The sequence below is a fragment of the Phoca vitulina genome, unplaced genomic scaffold (genome assembly GCF_004348235.1).
Source record: "Phoca vitulina isolate PV1807 unplaced genomic scaffold, GSC_HSeal_1.0 scaffold16, whole genome shotgun sequence".
Lineage (NCBI taxonomy): Eukaryota > Metazoa > Chordata > Mammalia > Carnivora > Phocidae > Phoca > Phoca vitulina.
The window spans coordinates 26,723,028-26,744,694 of NW_022589719.1; the positions used below are offsets into that span (position 1 = coordinate 26,723,028).

Below are 21,667 nucleotides of genomic sequence, written 5' to 3' on the forward strand. Positions count from 1 at the left end.
TGAGTTGCTTCTTTTATTTCTGTATCTTTGGATGAGCAAGAAGAATTTCAAGTGATTTCAACATTGGATGAAATGTAATCCTCCCAGCCAGGCCCATGCTCAGTCAAGCGTGCCAGGTAAATCACCATGATGCCAGGCCACTGGGAAAAACTCCCAAGGCCAGTCAGCCTAGAAAAGGTAGATTGTCCCATACCTATCAGCTAGCCTGCAGATGAGGCAGATTTCCTTTCATATGGTTAAATTTCAAGTATTTGAACCCCAGGCAAACTTGAAGGACGGAGAAGAACCCCAATTAGCCCATTTCTAGTCTAGTTTGAAGGTAGAAACTAAGTTGGGAAAGATAAGAAAAATTACCAAGAGATGCTGTATTTTTATCCACATGTTCAAGGTAGTATGAACACTGCATTTATTTACGTCAGGTATTATCGTTTATCCTCTGAGAGACCATCTCACAAGTGAGGGAAGTGAGAATGAGGATTAGCTTGCCCAAGTCCCTCCCCTAGTACCTGACAGGTTTGGAGTTTTAGTTCTGGCTCCCAGACTCACTACACCCCACTGCCATGGGCCACCTAGCAATTGAGGTCATTTTATGTTGAAATCCGTTCTCGATCTCTTAATTCACTTTCCTTGGATAAAGCCATTGTAAACTTGTGCCAAATCCCGCTCTGTGACAAACCTGCTAAGTTTCCAAACTTTGAGACAAGTCGCCTTTTCTGAGCTTCCTCATTTATGAAATGGAAATGACAACTTCACAGGTTGATTGATGGTTCAGACAAGTATCTGAAAGTACTTGTGAATGACATACAAACAGAGAATACAAGGATAAAATGGCTCAAATAGCTTGGATTCATGGAAAGCCTTCAGCTGAGGAGAGAGCTCTGTTAAGGATCTCAGAGAAATACCAGTTGCTCCTCATGATCCCATCTGGTCACAGCCTAGACGTCACCCTGTTGTGCCTGTGAGCCTTTGGCCACTAGAGGCCAACCCAGTCCTACAGGGAGCTGCCAGGAATCCCGCACCTCCCTGAGAGCTGAGACCGGCTGTTGTCTACACCCAAAAGGTGCCCTTCACAGTAATCGGGGTCAGACAAGGCTCTCCCTGGCAGACACTGCCCAGGGTGTGTTAAAGCACGCATTTAGACTTAGAGTCCCCTGCCATATACCCACACCCTCCAGGGCTAGAGAGGTTCGGTAATCCGCCCCAGGTGTCCCAGCTAGAATGTAGAAGAATTAGAACTACAACTTAGTCTTCCTGCTTCTCCAGTAGACCAACCTCATCCTAGGAGACATCTGGTGTTTCTCCATCATTTTCACTCCCTTGCATCCAGCACTTTCTGGCAACCCTTCCTCTAACAAGGCTTGGAAACTCTGGGAACAGCAACTCATAACCCAGGCTTCTCTGGCCACCCCAGCCGCCACCTCTACTATCATCTGGTGGTCCTGATACGTCATTGCTCCCCTGATATGGGAAAAGTGGGACCCAGTCTGAGGTAATGGTTAAATATGCTATTCCTTCCAGGATAAGTGACATTCGAACAAGGGATCCAGGGAAGCTTTTTAAAAATACATTTCTGGGGCAGGTGTCTATCTTTAAGTCAGACCAGCCCTATGCCATACCACTAGATAAACATTTAGGACTGCTTTCTCTTCTCTCAATTATCCCTGGCTCTTATCCCCAAATCCTGGGGTGGAGGGAGATTTGGAGGTTACACAGAGAACTTAGCAGGCCACTAAACAAATTGACCAACCTAGTTCTAAGCTCCAAAGCTCAGGCTTTTAGCAGTTTTCCTGCCCTGCTCCAACCAAATTCAACAGCAGTACATATTGATACCTCCTTTGGACCAGTAATAAGAATACAGAAAAGAACATTAATGATAGTAGCAAACACTTACAGTGTTCATTTTACTCTGTGCCGGTCATCATTCTGCTTTACATGCATTAACTCCTTTATTCCTCACAAAAACTTTATGAGGTGGGTACTATGGGCTTGAGGGCAGGCCACCCCAAAATGTGCTGCTTTGGCATATTGATAAGTTACTTAAATAGCCAGTGCAAAAAGGATGCTCTGCCCCCCCCCCCCGCCACTTTGTCCCCTGAAAGCAAAAAATGCATCTCCATGGGAAAGTACCCTCCCTGTAGCAGGGGCGGGACCTCCTCATCACCAGAGAGAGAACTGAGGGCTGAGAAGGCTATTTAAACAAACCTTGTTACTTCACTCATTTACTACCCCAAGCCCAGACCCCTGGCTCTTGTCAATTCTTCACAGATGTGTTTGTCTAAAAGGTGTAAAATGTGCCTGCTCTGGTCACTTCTTTGAGTCTCATGTTTTCATATGAGTATGTACGAAATTAAATTTGCTTTTCTCTTCTTAATCCATCTTCTGTCAATTAGACCAGCCAATGAACCTAGAGGGGAAGAAAGAAGTTTTCTGCCCCTACAATATGAATTCTTATTGTACAACTGAAGAAAGAGGCACAGACAGGTGGTTCCCTGCCCTGCAAGCACTTGAGGTGGGGACAGCTCTGAGAAAGACAACAGGTATGCAGCCGATGGGGACAGAAGTCAGGTGCAGCTGGTCGCGCCAGGATGTGAAAGAAGAGCTGCGGGAGCCCCAAGGAGGGGAGGAAGGAATGGAGAGAACTTCTCCAAGCAGGCACTTTGGGAGCTAGGCTTTGAAAAATGACAAGGGTTTTGTCCTCGGGGGAAAAATGAGAAGTGGGCAAGAACATTTTGGAGAGAAGGACCAGCAAACAGTCAATGCTTGGCTGCCGGCAGGCATGAGGCATGTTTGTGAATGTTCGCCAGGACTGAGCATGGGGTTCTCCAAGAGCCACAGGAGGAGATGAGACAGGAGGAGTGAGGTGCAGGCACCTTCAGGAGAGACTCTCTTTGTTTTAGAAAAACAATTCAGACGGTTCTGTGAGAGCTGTCCTGGACGTGGAAGTGGCCTGGGGTAGAGAGAGCCATTAAGATGCTGCTGCTATTCTCAAGGTAGTATATGTTTCAGCTGTTCGTGGAAAAGTTCACAGCACTAGGATACAGAGGTGAACACAACATAATCCTTGATCTTTTAAAATTTGAATTCTGGTGGGGGAAGACAGGCAACACATAATAATAATACAATTTAGAGAGGATAAGAACTATGTAGGAAATCAAAAAGGTGCAATTATAAAATTACCAAGAGACGGGGTCAGGATGGGCTTTCTCAAGTGGTTATTTTCCCCGGAAATCTGAATGATGAGGAGTCAGCCCCCAAACGCCCTGAGAGCAAGTACCAGGGGCACAGGGAACTATTGAGTCCAAAGCCTGAGGCAGGACTGAGTTTCCTGTTCTCTTGGAACTGAAAGGAGGCCAACAGCAGCTGAAACCAGGAGGGGCAGGGGAACGATGCGAGTGCCAAGGCCCTCGGCCAAAGACCAGGAGAAACACACCTGTGGTTAAGCAGGTGCTTTATTCCTTGTTACAGCGAGGAAGAACGAACACCATGGGAAACTATGGGGTGTCTTGGTAAGAGAGTGTTGGAACTTACTGTAGAATGAGGCTTCCGCTGCGTGCCTCTGGGGAGGGCCTGGGAAGGCAGAGGTTCGCTCCCGCTTGGACGCTGTCAGAAAGGAAGGGCAATTCTGATTGCGGATTTTGTGGGCGCCACAGGGACTATGCTTTTGTCTGTGATTAGACAAAATTAGGAAGTGGCCCTGTTTTGTTTCACTTATCGTGGTCTCAGGATAGCTTTCTGTGAAATAATGGTTCTATGAGGTTTAGATTGGACCAGCTTGTGACGCTACTGCAATCCAGCTGCGCACCTCGGATCAACGCTGCACATCAGGGCCTGCATGCTTTCTCGCTCACGAGAAGGAAAAGTCTGTGTGGAAAGGGATCTGGGTGTTGTTTTAACTGCTGAACACAGACAACAAGTGTACAACCAACTCTGACAGCAGCCAGTGTGGGGTTGGTGTTTCCTCCTAGATAAAAATGAACCCAATCATAGAATTGCCCCTGCTTTCCCACAGCACCCGATTCAGAGCAAAACTATACTTCGTTGTATCCTTCCCCAAACTAACCCAAGTCCAAAGCCTATAATGAATCCCTGCTTACACTTCCTTACTGAGGTGCCCCAAAGTTCCCCATGATATGCTGCCATCTCCCTCGCTGCAACAAGCCAATAAACCCATCTTTGACTGCAGGTGTGTTGTCCTAGGAGTCTGGCTAAAGGGACCGACACAGCAAAGAGAAATCATTGGAAATGTTTAAGCAGGAAAGTGACATGATAAGACTTACATTTTTAAAATGAGTACTCGAGCTCTTATGAGCACGTGGGTTTATGGGGGCAAGAGTGGATGCAAAAAAAAAAAAAAAAAAATCCAGATGATGGAGAACCTGAATTAAAAGTGACAGGGGATGGAGAGAAGGGGACAGCTCTGATAATCATGGCAGAGGAGTTAGCATGGGAAGCTGGGGAGAAGGACACTGAACTTTAGGAAGAGGGAAGAAGCAAAGAGTACCCTCTCCCATGTAGGAGGAGAGTGAACAAATTAGGCAGGAAACATGGAAGGGGCAGCAGATATTGTGGGTAGCATAGGAGAGCACAAGTCTGCTTTTTATTTATTTATTTTTTAAAGACTTTATCTATTTGACAGAGAGAGAGAGAGACAGCGAGAGAGGGGACACAAGCAGGGGGAGCAGCAGAGGGAGAAGGAGAGGCAGGTTTCCCGCTGAGCAAGGAGCCCGATGCGTGGCTCAGTCCCAGGACCCCAGGTTCATGACCTGAGCCGAAGGCAGACACTTAACGATTGAGCCACCCAGGCGCTCCACAAGTCTGGTATTTAAATATGTTGAGTTTGAATGTGGAACATAGCAGTCACGGAAGGAGTGGCGAGGTGAGTACTGAGGAATGAAGCTGGATAGGAAGGTTAGGGCTCCACCACAGGGGCCTGGAACATCATGCTAAGGAATTTAGATTCATTCCACAGGCAATGAGGAACCATTCAAGGTTTTATATCAGTGACCCTCTTAAAGTTAGCATGAACAAGACCAAGACCAGAAGGAAGGAAAGATAAGGAAAAATCACCAGGGGTCAGGTCAGTTCTTCTGCCTTAGTTTTATAGGGAACTGCAAGGGTCCTCTTGTCCAAATCCAAGTGCAGAGCCCCCTGTGATTCTGACAGTCACCAGAGCTTTAGTTGTCCTAAGGCATATCAAGAAATCGCCCTACTCTCCACCTTCCAAATTCGGCAAATTTTCGTCTCCCAAGAAGGTTTTCATTATAGCCAAGTTGGAACTAAGATTGAACTTAGTCACAAAAATGTATAGAAAGGGCCAAAATTTGGTTCTAAGCTCTTCAGAAGTCAAAATAAGGACAGAGACCTCTTTATTTTACGTGGCCTGCAATGTCCATAAGATAGCAAGAACCCCGTTGTCCAAGGCTGCTCCAGGAGACAACATTGTGTAGTGTCCAAGGAACAACTCCCTGACGGTAGCCCAGTGGTCTCCATTCTGTCAGTGCTTGGGACAGGATGTTGGGTGGGTGCACCATGCTGCTACCTCCCCTTTGCCCATTCCTTTTATTTATTTATTTATTTATTTATTTATTTATTTACTTAACTTACTTGTTTACTTATTTAGCCTACTTGTCTAGAATATTTTGAGATGGTGAAAACTTGTTTTATTCACGTTTCTATTTATTCAAGAACCTTATGATGGGCAAAATGGGGCTTAAAACTGGTTTATTAATGAAATAATACATTTAATAATCTCAGAGGAACAGGTAACCTAAAAGGATTTGATAGCTGGCTCTTATTACTTGGGGTCCCACAAGACAACTTCTGGTTTTCTCTCATTCAGCAAACTTGTACTCATTAGGTGTTCTGCCTGATGTTGAGCTCTGGAAGTAACTATGGTGAGCACACTATCCCTCCCCCCCCATCCAAAGAGCTCATAGTCAATTTGGGTCAAGAACTCATGCCAAGTGACCAACTCACAGTGACATGCCTGCTAAAGAGGTTGAGAGGAGTAAGAGAGGATTCTTCCTGGGAGATTGAAGGAGTGTGTGAGGTAGGAGAAGAGGCAAATAGAAATGTATTGTCAGGGGAGAATTGAGACTATCAGGAAGGAAAGAATCTGTTGAAAGAATCCTCCCAGGCCAGCAGAACTGAACCTATTTGAAAATGTGCCTACCTGAGACTGAGTCCTGTCCCATCCAGGAAGCCTTGCCAGATCCTTCCCACGTAGAATTTGTGTCCCTCATTCACTTTCTCATAATGTTCTGTTGGAAGCTCTATGACATTTCCACAATGAGTAATTTCTATTTTGTGGGTGTCTGACCCACTCAACTGTGAGTCTTGATGACACATCTTTGTGTATCCAGTGCACTACCACTCACCTCTGCACATCACCATCAGAATTATCTGCACATTGTGGGGCGCCTGGGTGGCTCAGTTGGTTAAACATCTGCCTTCAGCTCAGGTCATGATCCCGGGGTCCTGGGATAGAGCTCTGCATTGGGCTCCCTGCTCAGCGGGGAGTCTGCTTCTCACTCTGCCCTGTCTCCCCACCACCCCCACTCATGCTCTCAAATAAATAAAATCTTTAAAAAAAAAAAAGAGGGGTGCGTGGGTGGCTTAGTCATTAAGCGTCTGCCTTTGGCTCAGGTTGTGATCCCAGGGTCCTGGGATCGAGCCCCACATCGGGCTCCCTGCTCCGTGGGAAGCCTGCTTCTCCCTCTCCCACTCCCCCTGCTTGTGTTCCCTCTCTCACTGTCTCTGTCAAATAAATAAAATCTTTAAAAAAAAATTATCTGCACATTGTGACAGCTCAATGTTTCAAGAACATTACAAAAATGGCTCTCCAAGAGACTGCTGTCTTGGGTTAGGGAATGGCAATTCACTCTGGCATACCCGAGCTAAACAGCACCTCCACCGGGAAGGCTCTGATAGGGGTGGTTGGGAGTGAGGTAGATTTTGGGGGCACATGTAAGTTTTCCAAAGCTAAGCTTCATGGTACATCCCTCCAAAACAGTGGCCCTGTTGATTCCTTCCTACCAAAGACCATCAGGAATACACCTGTATTTGAACAAAGTTGGGCTTATTGGCTCCTTACAAAAAGGGAGAGCGACCTGTGAACCACAGTGGAGAGGGTGGGGCTTCTCAGCAAGATGGTGTCAGGGCAAGGGACTGACAGGACTTGAGTGTTAGGTGATTTGGAAGAGGGTCTGAGGAAACACACTTCAGTTCTACAATGGTGCCTTCCCAAAGTGCAACCAATTCTATGTTTGGATGTCTGACTTTTTATCTAGGTGGCAGAAGGAAGAGAATGGGCTAAAACCTTAATTAGTAATGATGCAGGAGTCTGGTTATTTTTAAGTTTGGACAGAATTCTTGTCATTATCTATGCATTCGGACTGGGCTGGATTCTGCAGTGGCTTGGGTGGCCCCTAGGCCCTCTGTTCCTCTGTCAGGATGCCTCCTTACGGTCTCCTGTACCCCCTCCCCGCCCCCCTTTCTTGCAGCAACTGCAGGCAGAGCTTATGCCCAGAGCAAGAGCCACCACAGCCACAATGGTGCCCACCCAGGTGCCAGCAATGGCCCACATTCTGGGCCGGCGGGGATGGGTCATGGATGCTGGCCTGTTAGCAGTCCTGCAGCCTCACGGATCAATGCCCACTGGACTCAACCAGGACAGAGAGCCTGTGGGTACTGCTGCTGTTAAGCAAGGGGGGCCTGGAAGAAATGCGGGCATCCGGTCAGCTGTCTGCTGCCGGTCCAAGAGGGGCCCAGCCCTGAGGCAGGAGAGGATTTGGCGGTCATCGCTGAGGCCACCCTGGTGTTAGCTGTACTCTGAGGGGCACTTCGTGGGGTGGGCCGTGGGGCTGTCCAGATAGAACATCTCCCTCAGGGGCCCAGGGCTCTCTGGTCCTTCACAAGGCCCAAGGGGTGTTCCACCTGGCGGCTGAAGACACCCCCAAAGGGGACGGCCTGGGCTGCACCCAGCTCTAAGTCACTGCTCCCACACACCTTGAGGTGCGCCCGCGGGTGGAAGTAGCAGGGGCAGGCCTGGGCCCCGCTGAGCCGGCCTGGGTTGTGGGCTGTAGGGGCCTCCGAAGAGGGCGCCCGAAGTGGCGGGCAGGGAGGCCTGCGAGGCGCACCCCCACACCGTGCTGCTCCCGGCGGGGTGCACCGCCTGGCCGCGGGGAGGGAAGAAGAGCCGGCCCTCGGGGCGGGGCGCGCCCGTCTTCAGCTCGTCCGCGGGAGCTGGCAGGGCAAGAGGCGTTGCGGGCGAGCGGGTTCGGGGTGCGTCCTACATGCACGCGGCCTCGCCCTCCTGGTAGACGCCCCCCAACGTCAGTTGGCACAGCGGCCGCCCGCGCGCGAGCCCCGTTTCCGGTGGCTCGGGGGTGGAAGGCGGGCGCCGCGCGCCTCAGGCAGCCCGGGAGCGCGGGCACCGCGGAGTGGCGGCGGCTGGCGCGGCGCGCGGAGGCCGCCCACCTGTAGCACGGCGGGCGCCTACCTGCCGCTGGCCTCCCGCCGCTTCTGCGGGGTCACGCCCGCCGGGACTGCGTGGGAAGACGCGGCGGAGGCGGCGCACGTGACGTCGCTCTGCCAGCGGGCGGCGGCTGGCGGCTCTCGCCTCACCTGGTCCTGGCGGGTGAGTACGCGCGCGGAACCTCGGCACGCCGTCTCCGCCAGGGGCTCGGCCGCGCGGCCCCGCTGGTCTCCTGAGCTCGCAGGGTCCGCAGGTGCTGCCGAAGGGCGGCCTGCAAGTCTGGGGGTGCAGGGCTCGGGGCCTTCCCCGAGTAGGTGCTGTGGCGTGACCGGCCGGGACTCCAGGCTGTGCATCTCCACGTCCCGGCAGCGGACGGAGAGCGCGCCGTGGGGGCCCGGGAGGAGGGAGAGCGGAGCGTCGATGGAGGCCGCCCAGGTGTGGGTGCAGCCGAGCCAGTGGGCAGTGAGCTCGGCGCGCTCTCCGTGAGCTCTGTGAAGAAAATCACATCTCCTCTGTGGAGCACCTGGTATTTTAGTCTCTCACGGGCTCCTGGTCACGGGATGCACGTAGGGCCCTGCTACTGCTATTGCACTGAATGAGGAAGTGGCCCAGGGGCACAGCCTGGAAAACTGGGTCTTTCTCCCCTTGACCGGGCAGCTTGTGCGTGAGGCACTGTGGCTGGGAGGTCACATTTACTGCAGGCCGATTTCCTTGTGGGCCTTCGGCAGATAGTCCAGAAAGCAGCCCCTTTCCGGCTGGGGCAGGCTCGAAGTAGCTCTAGGGTGGCCGTGTCAGTGCTCCCGAGCCCGGCTGTATGGGCAGGGCTGAGCTTCTGAAGGGGGCTTAGCGACCCATAAGTAGTCCGGGGTCCAAGGACTGTCATGCTCCTTTCCCAGCTTGGAGCTCTCCGGGGGTGCTCTGCTCCTGAGATCAGCAGCTCTGAGAGGAGCTCAGTGTGCCTCTGGGCGAGGTGCTGTATAACCCTATTTTAACCTCTCACCAGTTGCCTTTTACTTTTTAGGAATCTGAGGCCCAGAGAAGTCATTCAAAGACCCCTGGTACTTTACCAGGGTCACAGTTAGGTACATAGTGGAGGGAACATTTGAATCTAGGTTCGTCAAATGCCAAAACACACCATCCACGGATCTGTGCCTGTCCTTCCTAAGCAGTGTCAGGGGCTGGATTTGGGATCACTTAACCCAGTGGGATCACTCCTAGGTAGATCTGGTTTCTGCAACATACTTAGAGCAAGTCCTTTCTCCCCAACATGTGTGGCAGAGGGGGCACCATCCAGAGGAATGGGTGCTGGCCTTCATGTCCCGCTATGAGTTGGAATCCGGGCCTTAGCAATTTCATCAGCTGAGCCCTCCCACATTGTGGCTTTCTTCCCAGAGTCCCACTTCTCTCATCTGTTATACATTGAGAACAATACAAACCTCTTCAGACTTGAGCTATTAGTGTAAAATGCCCAGCAGAGTGCCTGGCACAAAATAAGGTGTCCATTTAATAAAGTGGGTTAAGTGACTTATTCAAGGTTTGGATTTGCACCCAGGTTGGTCTGAATCCAAAGCTACGTGTGGTTCCTTCCAATCTCTATTTTTGCATTCTTTTTTATTAAAAAGTGTAATTGATTTCTCATAAGGTACTTTGGGGTGGATTATTTGCTAGCAAGAAGACTATTCTCTGGGGAGACGCTAAAGCCTTTTCCTCCTGCTTGTGTATCTTCCTTTGACAAGAACAAGTAATCATGCTGCTTTCGCACATCCTGCTCAGTCCCTTGGGCTTGTGACTTAAGAACAAACACCTCATGTCATTGGAAATCTAAAGGAGTCTGGAAATTCATCGTGTTTGGTGATAGCTCTTTCCCAGGACCTGGGGCAGGTTTGGTCATCTTATAGCAGTGGACAGGGGAGAAGATAAACACACTTTGGCTGAGTGGTGGCTGAGCATTTGCTGATGTGGATCAGATGCAAGCAGGAGGAGGGCAAGGAAAATTCTGAAGATGTTTTGTTACCAGCCCAGGGCAGCATTTGCTGAGGTCTGGGGACAAGGGGGTCAAATGGTGCCCAGCACTCACATCCCCTAATTGTTCAGAGGCAGCATAAGGAACATACAGGCAGGACAGCCTTAAGTTAGATGCCAAGGCTCTGTGGCCTCGGATAAGAAGTGTGTCTTCCTCCAAAACTGGAACAAATAGGACTTTCTTCGCTATTAACTTGAAAAAAATCACAACAAATGCTTGTTACGGAAAATTAAAAGAGTAAAGACATTAGATAAAGTGATAAAGACCTCCTTCAGCCTGTTCCACTCCCCAGAGATTACCACGTGAACAGATGGGTGTATCTCTTTTCACACATGTGAAAGGCACATATACACACGGTTTTCTTTTACCAAAATGGTACAAGGCCATACACACTTTCATTTTACCCACAGAGAAATTGATTCCCAGAGAAAGTGATGTGCACAAGGTCACACAAAAGAGATTGTAGCGGGGCTGGATCTGAGTCCCTGCCTCCTGACTCCACATCCCAGGCTCAGTCCACGCCCCACCCTGCCTCACGGCATCTGGGCCATCCTTATTCCAGCGGAGCTTTCCAGGGGACACACATACAATTACCCTTTCGGATAAGCAGAGGAAGTAGTCCAAATATTTAATGCTGTGCACGTTGCAGTCCCAGCCAATCAGAATCCACACTGGCTGGAAATGGGCTTTCTGAGGTTACTAGCTAAATATTGGCCCTGCCTGGGGAGGTCTCATTTCATACCTTACCTGTCTCTCAATGCATAGTTGGGAAGGGAACACAGGAAGGGAGGGGGGGAGAGAGGAAGGGAGGAAGGAAGGAAAGAAGATGCAAAATGGTCTTAAATAAAATCACAGAGGAAGAAAGAAAATGCTTTCAACAGAATCACAGCGTTATTAACAGCATTATCTATTATTTTTTAAAATAAAAACAAAGGCAAGGGAAGCAAAAGTAAAAATGAACTATTGGACTTCATCAAGATAAAAACCTTTCGCACAGCAAAGGAAACAGTCGACAAAACCAAAAGACAACCTAGAGAATGGGAGAAGATATTCACAAATGACATAACTGATAATGGGCTATAATCCAAAATCTGTAAAGAACTTATCAAACTCAACACCCCAAAAAACAAAAAATCCAGTCAAAAAATGGGCAGAAGACATGAACAGACACTTCTCCAAAGAAGACATACTAATGGCCAACAAACACATGAAAAAATGCTCCACATCACTCGGTATCAGGGAAATACACATCAAAAGCACAATGAGATACCACCCCATACCAGTCAGAATGGCTAAACTTAACAGTGCAGGAAACAACATATGTTGGTGAGGATGCTGAGAAAGGGGAACCCTCTTACACAGTTGGTGGGAATGCAAACTGGTGCAGCCATTCTGGAAAACAGTATGGAGGTTCCTCAAGAAGTTAAAAATAGAGCTACCCAATGACCCAGCAATTGCACTTCTAGGTATTTACCCAAAAGATACAAACATAGTGTTCCAAAGGCACTGCACCCCAATGTTTATAGCAATGTCCACAATAGCCAAAACATGGAGAGTCCAGATGTCTCTCAACAGATGAATGGATAAAGAAGATGTGATATATATATATATATACACAATGGAATATTACTCAGCCATCAAAACATGAAATCTTACCATTTGTAGAGCTGGGGATATAACCAGAGAATATTACGCTAAGTGAAATGAGTCAATCAGAGAAAGACAATTATGATATGATTTCACTCATTTGTGGAATTTGAGAAACAAAACAGGATCCTAGGGGAAGGGAGGGAAAAATAAAATAAGACTAAATCAGAGAGGGACACAAACCATGAGACTCTTAACTATAGGAAACAAATTGAGGGTTGCTGGAGGGGTGCAGGGTGGGGGATGGGGTAAATGGGTGATGGGCATTAAGGAGGGCACGTGATATAATGAGCACTGGGTGTTATATGCACCTGATGAATCACTGAACTGTACCCCTGAAACTAATATACTACACTATATGTTAATTTATTGAATTTAAACAAAATAAAATTAAAAAAATAAGGACAAGGAAATCGTGCTGCTAAGAGTGTGGAAGATACAACAATGAAAAACGAAATAAATAGGAAGAATTTGGCTGAACTGGATCTGGGGTACAGCTTTGCGCTCAGTGGCTCTGTAACCTTGGACTTAATCTCCTTGAACTTCCTTTCTGTAGACGTCTGTGAACGTGAAGAGGGAGGAGAGGAACAAAGAGGAATTGAACCAAGATTACACCAGTTAAGACTTGAGAGGTCTGGGAGACTTTTAGTCTGATGGCCTAAATTCCAGATGGGGGTCTTAAGGCCTTTGTCACCCTGAGTTCAAGCTGATGGGGATTCTGGATTAAACCTCTAAATAAGTTTCATTCTTTAAAGTCGTATGGTTTATTTAGAGGCTGGGATAACTGTTGAGAGGATATGGAGGTATAGTTAGTTATAGGGGCAAGTATAAGGGGAAAACGTGAAGGATGGGCTGGCTTTCAACCTCCTCTGTTTATGGAGCAGCCTTTTAACTGAGTTTTTACCCCCAGCAGCATACTTTCTGCCTGCTTTAAAAGCCATGAGTGACCATAAAATAAAAGGCTCATGGAATAGGGAATTTGATTTTACTCTAGAAGCCGAGTGTTCCTCCCTGCATCAGCTTCACTGACCAGCAGAGGGCAGTGCAGACAGCGACATCACTGATTTGTGGTTTGTGCCCTGAAGGGACTTAAAATTTTTTTTATCCCGATTGTGGTAAAAAAAAACAAAACAAACAAACAAAAAACAAAACAAAACAAAAAAACCCACACGTAACATAAAATTTATCACTGTAACCATTTCTAATTGTATAGTTCATGAGTGTTAAGTCTATTCACATTGTTGTGCAAATAACCTCCAGAACTTTTTTAACTTACAGAACCGAAGCTGCATACCCCTTTAAGCCACTACTCCCCATTCTCTCCTCTCCACAGCTCCTGGCAAGCCACCATTCTCCTTTGTGTCTCTGGGAATTTGACTGCTCTAGGTACCTCGGATAAGTGGAATCATCCAGTGCTTGTCTTGTTGACCGGCTCATTTCACTTAGGATAATATCTTCAAGGTTCATCAACAGTGTGGTGAGTGTTGGGCTTTCCTTCCTTTTTGAAATGATTATTTTTGCCTTTTGCACAATATGCAAATGTCACAAATCTCCTCTTGCTTGATTTGAACTCTTCCTGGTATGTCATGTATCTGGAAGTGGGGCATCAGTGTCCCCCTTCAAGTCCTGCCTGTGCCAGCCACGTATGCATGTTCGCTGGACAGCTTGGTGCTCCGTGTGTGGGGTTGACTGGAGGAGGGGAAACCTGGTGCTCCGTGTGTGGGATTGAGTGGAGGATGAGGAAGGAGCAGGACACCAGTACATTCACTCAGTGAGCTGTCCCTGCAAAGGGCATCTTAGCTGTGTGTATAAGACAGATATTTCTGCACACTCCCCTTTAACTCGGGGTTTCCACGTCTGGGGATCCATTCGAAAGAAATGATTCAAATAGAAAGACAAATTCACAATCAGGACATTTAGAGCGTCATCAGTGGTGGTGCACAGCTCACAGCTCCCTGCAAGAGGGAGTCTGCTGTGAGGCCTCCAGTTGCTGCCCATTTGGGGTCTGCTCCACTTTTGGGCCAAGTGTACACTCTTCTAGGGCATGGGAGGAGATGTCTCTTAGGAAGTGGGCTTTAAGCTAAACCCTGAAGGACAAATAGGACTTACTCAGACAAAGAATGGATAGAAGAGTATTTAGCAGAAAAGTTATTTATAGGTCAGGCTAATCACAGAATTTCACCCTTCCACCTTGGTTGCCAAGGTCTGTGCTCCCACTGGACCCATCTTGTTCCCACAAATGGCCCCAAACATGCCCTCACCTTGAATCTGCAAATGCTACTTCTAGTTAATGATGCTTAGCCAGTGAGGGACCTCTTGTAAATCCCCTGGGTGTTTAAAGATTTATTTATTTAAGAGAGAGAGAGGGAGCGGTGGTGGGGGCAGAGAGAGAATCTCAAACAGACTCCCTGAGCACAGAGTCTGACATGGGGCTTAATCTCACGGCCCCGAAATCATGACCCGAGCCGAAATCAAGAGTCGGACACTCAACGGACTGAGCCACCCAGGTGCCCCAATCCCCTGGATGTGTAAAAAAAATAAAATAAAATAAAATAGACTTGCTAAGTGTTGGTGTAGTGATCAAGGTCATATATCATCTCCCAGATGGGTTAGAAAAAGAAACAGAACTAGAATGGACTTGGGAACACTGGGGGAATCTATGCAAACACAAGACATGTTCTTTTTAGCTCTGGCATATCATAGAGAAATGAGCTCAGGTTCCAATAAAAGAACAGTCACTCCTACCTGCTCTTGTGGGCAGAGGATGACTGTGTTAAACTTAGGCCACCTGTCCGCCAGCACCTGAAGCTCAAATGAGTCCCTCTGGTTTACATGGAGGATTGTACCATAAACTTGTAGCAGCCCAAATAATAGGGAGAGTCAGACACGGGGAACATCCCATGCCTGTGAATAAATCTTGAAATAAATTCATACACAGGCTGCTAGGGTTGGAGTCTGTGTACAGCATGTTCACCACTGGAGACCCTTTCCACTTGGGCAAGGCTAGCAAACTGCCTTGGGGGTTCAGCTTCTGGTGTGTCCCCTTGGAGGAGTAGGATGGGAAGGCTGGAGGGGAGCTATGGTATATAATCTTAACATAGGGACTTGGCTTGTTTACCATAGGACTCGTCTTTCTCAGGCCTAAATTGCCTGGAATAGGAGCTGCAGGCTTGGAAAACCTGCAAACAGGTGATGCACCTAAACCTTCCTGCCCTTCAAAGACACCCCACAGAGGCAGGAGGAGTGAGGGTAGCTCAGGACTGCCACAGTCGAGAGCATTCACCTTTGACTGTATCCCAGTAAAGGAAACCGCCAGGACGTTGGAAGCGGGATGGGATAAATAAAAGAAGAGTCACATGCCTGGCCCCAGTCCATGCTCAGAGACATACATGCTTCAGGGCTGAGATAGAAGACTAATTCCGTGTGGTTCCCTATCACGGGCAGGCTGGGAGCATGTCGCTCCACCCTGAGTCACCCCTCCTAGTCAGTGGCATTGTAGTCTGTCAGCCTTAGCCTGAAATCCGGCCACTGGACAAGCACTGGGCAGCTTGAGTTGTTAGTAAAAGGGTTGTAAGCATCTCCTTCCCAACTGATCAAATGTGCTATGGGCAGGGAGTGGGGGAGTGTTTGCTCATGCCCCTGAGCTTCTGGAATGGGGGTTCTTTGATAACACATTTTGAAGTAGGCTGGGAACTTTGGTGTAAGACATCTGTTTTCAGACACAGTGGGGGTGCTAGGAGGAGCCTCTCTCCCTCTCTTTCTCCCTTGTTTGAAACTATTTTTTATAATGTGAACTCTCTACTGTTTACACTTCCTTATACTCATATTCTGCCAACCATTCTAGAGACCAACCGCAAACAGGGCTAAAAACCAAGAGAACACAAGAGAATAGTTATGCCAAGTGAGAGCAGGTGTAAAACCAGAAATTGCTGTAAAATAGAGAAGAATAAATTAAAACGATGATATTAAAACAAAAGTTGTAAGCATCCTAAAATAAGAAGAGAAAAAATTTTTCATGAGTGCAAAATTTTTTAAAAAAGATTTATTTGTTTCAGAGAGAAAGAGAGAGCAAGCAAGAGAGCGAGAGCACAAGCAGGAGGGGCAGAGGGAGAGAGAGAGTCCCAGGCAGATTCTGTGCTGAGCGTGGAACCTGATGTGGGGTTGGATCTCATGACCCTGAGATCACGATCTGAGCAGAAACCAAGAGTCAGTCGCTTAACCGACTGCACCACTTAGGTGCCCCATGAGGGCAAAATTTAAATAAAATTCATCAATAATAAGATTGAAAAAAAGGGAAATCAGGAAAATAATATTTATTCATGACAATAACTATAATTAGCCAAAAATGTCTCAGTCGTTACACGTGAGGTTCTGTCCGAGCACTTCACGGGTCTCACACACTTCTCACAAGGACTCTGAGAGAATACAAGCAGTTATTCCCACAGAAAGGTTAATGACCTGGAGGCCTGACAGATCAAACAACACTTTCGGGGCCAGCTAAGCTAGTGAGTGTCGAAAATAGGATCCAACCCAGGATGTCTGATTCCAAAGCCTACACTCAAAATTGGATAAAAAGCTTCAGCTGTTTTTATTCACATTACTTCTGACATCAAACAAGAGTGTTTTCCTTTTCCTCCAACACCAACTATGTGGTATCTTTTCCAACGTCACTTCTCCAACCCTCTGAGGCCAACTGGATGTCCAACAATTCAGTTCCATTCTGACACTGGCAATGAGCACAGACCGACAGGTTAGAGGCTCAGTTCCACAGGATGGTCACATGTCGGTCATAAGTCCAGGGCACCTGTACTTCTTACAGATTGGCTATAAATCAGAGGATCCCATGACCCCCTCCTCAGCCTCCATAATTTGCCAGAATGGCTCACAGAGCTCAGGAAAGCACTTTATGTTTACTGATTTCTTATAAAGAGTACAAATGAACAGCCAGATGAAAACACACATAGGGAGTGGCCAGAAGTATCCTGAGCGCACAATCTCCTGTCCCTGTGGCATTGGGGTGAGCCACCCTTTGGGCATGTGGATATGTCAAAGAGGAAATTCTCCAAGTCCTATCATTTAGGGGTTTTTATGGAGGCTCCATTACATAGGCACAATTGATTAAATCATTGACCATTGGTAACTAAACTCAATCTCCAGTTCCTTTCCCCACCCCAGAGGTTCAAGAGTGAGGCTGAAAGTTCTGACCTGCTAATCACATGGCTGGTTCCTCTGGCAACCAGCTACCTTCCCCTTCCTGAAGCTATCTAGGGACCCACCTAGGGTCACCCTATTAGCATAGACTCAGGTATGTTTGAAAGGGGTTTTTTGTGAATAACAATAGATTCTTCTGTTACCCCATTGCTTAAGAAATTCCAAGGGTTTTAGGAGCTCAGTGCCAGGAACTGGGGGGCTCAGTTGGTTAAGCGACTGCCTTTGGCTCAGGTCTTGATCCTGGAGTCCCAGGATGGAGTCCCGCATCCGGCTTCTTGCTAAGCAGGGAGTCTGCTTCTCCCTCTGACCTTCCCCCTGCTCATGCTCTCTCTCAAATAAATAAATAAAATCTTAAAAAACAAAACAAAACAAAGCAGAGCAAAATTAAAAGAAGTATTGTGTCTTTGATTTGAATTTCCCTGATGGCTAATGATGATGAACATTTTTTCATGTGTCTGTTAGCCATTTGTATGTCTTCTTTGGAGAAGTGTCTGTTCATGTCTTGTGCCCATTTTTTTACTTGATTATTTGTTTTTTGGGTGTTGAGTTTGAGAAGTTCCTTATAAATCTTGAATATCAGCCCTTTGTCTGTAGTGTCATTTGCAAATATCTTCTCCCATTCTGTGGGTTGCTTCTTTGTTTTGTTGACTGTTTTCTTTGCTCTGCAGAAGCTTTTTATCTTGATGAAGTCCCAAAAGTTCATTTTTGCTTTTGTTTCACTAGCTTTTGGAGATGTATCTTGAAAGAAGTTGCTGTGGCCGATGTCGAAGAGGTTACTGCCTATGTTCTCCTCTAGGATTTTGATGGATTCCTGTCTCACATTGGGTCGTTCAGCCATTTTGAGTTTATCTTTGTGTATGGTGTTAGAGAATGTTCGAGTTTCATTCTTCTGTATATAGCTGTCCAATTTTCCCAGCACCATTTATTGAAGAGACTGTTTTTTTCCCATTGCATATCTTTCCTGCTTTGTCGAAGATTATTTGATCACAGAATTGAGGGTCAATATCTGGGCTCTCTATTCTGTTCCATTGGTCTGTATGTCTGTTTTTGTGCCAGTACCATGCTGTCTTGGTGATCACTGCTTTGTAATATAGCTTGAAATTAGGCAACGTGATGCCCCCAGCTTTTTTTTTTTTCTTTTCCAACATTTCCTTGGCAATTCGGGGTCTTTTCTGATTCCATACAAATTTTAGGATTGTTTGTTCCAGCATTTTGAAAAATGTCATTGGAATTTTGATCAGGATGGCATTGAAGGTATAGATTGCTCTGGGTAGCATAGACATTTTAACAATGTTTATTCTTCCGATCCATGAGCATGGAATGTTTTTCCATCTTTTTGTGTCTTCAATTTCTTTTGTGAGTGTTCTGTAGTTCCCAGAGTATAGATCCTTTACCTCTTTGGTTAGGTTTATTCTGAGGTATCTTATGGTTTTTGGTGCTATTGTAAATGGAATCGATTCTCTAATTTTTCTTCCTACAGTTGCATTGTTAGTGTATAAGAAAGCAACTGATTTCTGTGCATTGATGTTGTATCCTGCCACATTACTGAATTGCTGTATGAGTTCTAGTAATTTGGGGGTGGAGTCTTTTGGGTTTTCCACATAAAGTATCATGTCGTCTGCGAAAAGAGAGTTTGACTTCTTCTTTACCAATTTGAATACCTTTTATTTCTTTTTGTTCTCTGATTGCTGTTGCTAGGACTTCTAGTACTATGTTGAATAATAGTGGTGAGAGTGGGCATCCTTGACGTGTTCCTGATCTTAAGCGAAAGGCTCTCAGCTTTTCCCCATTGAGGGTGATATTCGCTGTGGGTTTTTCATAGATGGATTTTATGAACGTGAGGAATGTTCCCTCTATCCCTAACTCTGAAGAGTTTTAATCAGGAAAGGATGCTGTATTTTGTCAAATGCTTTTTCTGCATCAATTGAGAGGACCATATGGTTCTTCTCTCTCCTCTTATTAATGTGTTCTATCACATTGATTGATTTGTGAATGTTGACCCACCTTGCATCCCAGGGATAAATCCCCCTTGGTTGTGGTGGATGATCCTTTTAATGTATTGTTGGATCCTATTAGCTAGGATTTTGTTGAGAATTTTGGAATCCATATTCATCAGGGATATCAGTCTGAAATTCTCTTTTTTGATGGGGTCTTTGCCTGGTTTGGGGACCTTACACTAGTAGAATGGCAAAAATTGACAAGGCAAGAAACAATGAATGTTGGAGAGGATGTGGAGAAAGGGGAACCCTCTTACGCTGTTGGTGGGAATGCAAGTTGGTACAGCCACTTTGGAAAACAGTGTGGAGGTTCCTCAGAAAATTAAAAATAGAGCTACCCTATGACCTAGCAATTACACTACTGGGTATTTACCCCAAAGACACAGATGTAGAGAAAAGAAGGGCCATATGCATCCCAGTGTTCATAGCAGCAATGTCCGCAATAGTCAAACTGTGGGAAGAGCCATGATACCCTTCAACAGATGAATGGATAAAGAAGATATGGTCCATATATACAATGGGATATTACTCAGCCATCAGAAAGGATGAATACCCAACTTTTACATCAACATGGATGGGACTAGAGGAGATTATGCTAAGTGAAATAAGTCAAGCAGAGAAAGTCAATTATCATATGGTTTCACTTATTTATGGAACATAAGGAGTAGCATGGAGGACATTAGGAGAAGGAAGGTAAAAGTGAAGGGGGGAAAATCGGAGGGGGAGACGAACCATGAGAGACTATGGACTCCAAGAAACAAATTGAGGTTTTTAGAGGGGAGGGGAGTGGGGGGATGGGTTAGCCCTGTGATGGGTATTAAGGAGGGCATGTACTGCATGGAGCACTGGGTGTTATATGAAAACAATGAATCATGGATCACTACATCAAAAACTAATGATGTATGGTGACTAACATAATAAAATTAAATTAAATTTAAAAAAAGCAATGAACTAACTAAAAAAAAAAATTCCATTCACAGTACCATCAAAAATAATGAATCACTTAGAAATAAATTTAACCAAGGTGGTGAAAGATCTGTACACTGAAAACTTACAAGACTTTGATGAAAGAAATTAAAGATACAACCATGTCATTTTAGTCCTTAAATTTCCTTAATTCACTCTGTTTTTTCAGACCTTATGCTTTGCAATTGCTATTTTCTCTGCTTTGAATTCCATCCTACCCTGCCACCATGTAAAAAAATCTTATTTCGACATCCAGCTTTGGTAAAATTTCCACTGGGAAGCATCTCTGAATCTCTCCCTGAAACCTCCACCACATATAATTTTTTTCTGCCTTGTTTTATTGACCTTATTAATGACAGTAGGTTTCAATAACATGCAGCATCTTAATGGGACGGCAGTATCACAATGAGAAGTTGTGAGTTAATGTGAATGAGTTGGTATGGTTTACAAAAATACTAATTTAAAGGGATACATGCACCTGATGTTTATAACAGCATTATCTACAATAGCCAAATTATGGAAACAGCCCAAATGTCCGTCGACTTGAGTGGATAAAGAAGTTGTGGTACATATATATTTATACACACACACACACACACACACACACACACAATGTGATATTACTCAGCCATAAAAAAGAATCAAAATTGGTGTTTTTAAAGGTAGGAAATATATTTTTCCCTTAGGTTAGGAGTTAAAAATTATTGATTTATTACAATTTGGAAGTATAGCCTTGTATATTAATTATATTAATATTATTATAGCCTGGTATATTAATTATATTAAGTTCCTTTAATATCTTTAAAAAAAAGATCAGCCTCTTATCTATGCCATCAACATAATCTTAAGCTAGCACATCCTTCCATTGGTTGCCTCTATTCCCACAAACCAGATGCAAGAAATGACAAAGTGTGTTTGGTCTTTAGCATCAGCACGATGCTGTTTGGGGGCCTGTTTTGAAAACAAAACAATGAATGAATATGGAAGTGTACCATATGGTTTTAATTAACTTTCTACCTGTACTGTTTCTTTATCTCGTTCATTCTTCTGTTTCTGCACATTTCATGCCATGTTGTAATTTGTCTGTGGACTTATCTATATTCTCCTCTAGGCTGTGGATTTTTTGGGGATAAGGACTTGTTCACTATCACTATGATTCATTTCTGTATCCCTAGAGTCTATCACATTGTTAGGCACATGGTAGGCACATAGAAAACATGAACACAGAAGCATATTCATTCCACATCTGGCACATTACCTGCTCCTGAGGGCAAATAACTACTGTGTTAAAATCAGGCCTCTTGTCCACTAGGGCCTTTAGCTTGAATGGGTTTCTCTGGTTGCCGC

The 21,667-nt window shown here is 45.9% G+C and overlaps 1 long non-coding RNA gene across 1 annotated transcript in view; it reads left to right on the forward strand.

Annotated features, from left to right (window-relative positions):
* The first annotated feature begins 8,079 nt into the window (after positions 1-8,079).
* The window catches only part of LOC116638331, a 93,720-nt gene continuing 80,132 nt past the window's right edge, over positions 8,080-21,667 (forward strand). The window contains exons 1-2 of the long non-coding RNA XR_004300688.1: positions 8,080-8,638; positions 13,480-13,623. This is a non-coding gene — a long non-coding RNA (uncharacterized LOC116638331). The remainder of the gene's footprint in view (positions 8,639-13,479; positions 13,624-21,667) is intronic.